Here is a 2667-nt window from a genome sequence, read left to right as displayed (position 1 = left end):
ACGGGACATCAAAAAACCTAGAATAAGCATGCATACACCATCAAGGGAGAGCACAACTACTTAATCAAAATCATATAATGAACTCCAATGTAAAAATCATAAAAGCATCGCAATAATTAATTTAAATAGAAATTACCACATAATTGGAAAAATGGCTTCCTTCATTGCCTCAACAATGGGGTTTAGCTCCTCATATTAATCATGTGCTCAAAATATATGTTTATGGCTCAAAAGTTTATTAAAGAGGTGAAAAGTGATGATACAGGTGTTAGAGCATTGCTCGGTCGAACTTGCATGCGTTTCTATCTCAATCATGTTTGTCAATATTAGTGATTGAAACTATATGTCTTGATTTCTAGTATACTTATGACTAAGTCTCGGTCTAGGATAGTTAGGAATAGTTGAGCTTCAGACTCCATGGCGATTATCTTGCAAAGACGAAGAACTACTCAAGGAACCAGTGGAACTTCATCCGACCAAAAGGTATGGGGAGACTTGAACTCATCTTGTCACTCAAAAGTCTATCTACTCTATCTCCTACTCTTGAGACAAAAGTCGTATAAGTATGATAGTTTTCATACATACACATTTGTTATTTCGAGCCGAGTTTACTCGCCTATCTTTTTCTCGAAATACGTGTTGGTAATCTTTTGCTTTAACCATCTTCATCTTTACCCGTGACGAAAGTCATGATGATGTTTCAATCTTGAAAATATCTTTGATGACGATAGTCGATTCTTTATGTCTAACGACTGTTATAACATTATAGAAGAATATTTCAACGATTGAAATGTAGAGTTGAGAATATGTAACCACCTATGGATGTAAGCATATAGTGTGTTCGTACATTAGTGTATAAATCCATGTGCCGGAAACCAAGTGCGTGCATATGTGTGCATGCGGTATTGGTGAAGGAGACAAGTTGGGTACGCGTACTGGCGGAAATTCACGTCCGTGAAATTCTGCTGAGTTTGAAGTTTACGAACTCAAAAACCAGTCACCTTAGGTACGCGTACTGGCGGAACCTTTTCACCCGAAAAAGTCTGCTGATTTTGGAAACTATAACCAACTCTAAATCCGGTAGCTAAGGTACGCATACCCGTACGCGTACCCAAGCTAGTTATTTCTCAAATCGGTAGTTCATGGACTTAAAACAATAAATTATAAGGAATGCAATCTTTGCAAACCGTGGGTATATTGTTCATGAATTGATTCAAATGAATCAAACCGATTTTGTTTCAATTGTGTCTATGTATAAAGACCTAAGAAATTGAACAACTCTTGAACTAGTTCTTATGAGTCATTTGAACTGGTTATGAGAAAGATGAATACGGTTAATATGAAAGCACTCATATGGCTAACCATTTGTGAATCAACGAATGTACACATTTAGGTACGGTTACTCAAACCTAAATTAATACATTTCATATGTGTGTGACAAGCTAAGTTTCGATCTAACAGTTGAAAGATATTAGCTTGGATAAATCAGGTTTTTCATCTAACGGTGATTATTGAATGCTTTGTTACCAAGGTAACTTAGATTGCAAACCCTGATTTGAAAACTATATAAGGAGACGTCTAGAAAATGTGCAAAACTAATCCCCACACCTCCTGTGTGATACTAGTTGATTTTCTAGAGTCGATTCTCCTTTAATCGTAGGTTTCTTCTCGAGACCCTGTCGATTAACGACTGAAAGACTTCATTGGGATTGTGAAGCTAGATGAAACTACTTCTCTTGTAGTTGAGCGATCTGATCTTGCCATTTTCTATCGTACGATTTCAATTGAATAATTGACTTGAGATTATATCTCCGATAGGGCAAGATAAAAAGAAATCACAAACGTCTTCGTCTCATCATTTGTGATTCGACAATATCTAGTTTCGCTACCATACGATTTGGATTATTGTGAGGTGATTGATAATACTAGGCCGTTCTTCGGGAATATAAGTGCGGTTTATCAATTGGTTCTTGTTCACCTTGATTTTTATCAAAAGACAGAACAAAACTTTTAGGTTTATCTGTGGGAGACAGATTTATCTATCCTTGTAGACTTTTCTGTGTGATACAGATTTGTTTACTAAAGTCTTCGACTTTGGGTCGTAGCAACTCTTGGTTGTGGGTGAGATCATCTAAGGGAATCAAGTGCGTAGTATCCTGCTGGGATCAGAGACGTAAGGAGCGCAACTGTACCTTGAATCAGTGTGAGAATTATTAGGGTTCAATTACAGTCCAGACCGAAGTTAGTTTGTAGTAGGCTAGTGTCTGTAGCGGCGTAATACAATGTGGTGTTCAATCTGGACTAGGTCCCGGGATTTTTCTGCATTTGCGATTTCCTCGTTAACAAAATTTATGGTGTCTATGTTATTTCTATTCCGCATTATATTTTGTTATATAAGTGAAATATCACAGGTTGTATGTTTGTATCGATCAATTGTGAAATCCAACCTTTGGTTGTTGATTGGAAATTGATTTATCCTTGGATATTGGTATTTGGTACCATCCAAGTTTATCTCTCTTGTATTTAATCGAGACTCGTAAATTGCTTGAGTAAGATTCAAATCAAGAGATAGAGATATTAACTCCTTGATATACTTTTTATTAAGATTGAGTCTGACTGTCTAGTTGATTCTCTTAAAAGTATATTAGAGTTAGTCCATACAGATTG

Source organism: Papaver somniferum, unplaced genomic scaffold, assembly GCF_003573695.1.
Source record: "Papaver somniferum cultivar HN1 unplaced genomic scaffold, ASM357369v1 unplaced-scaffold_128, whole genome shotgun sequence".
Lineage (NCBI taxonomy): Eukaryota > Viridiplantae > Streptophyta > Magnoliopsida > Ranunculales > Papaveraceae > Papaver > Papaver somniferum.
The sequence above is the reverse complement of the archived record's forward strand: the minus strand, read 5'-3'. Positions refer to the sequence as shown.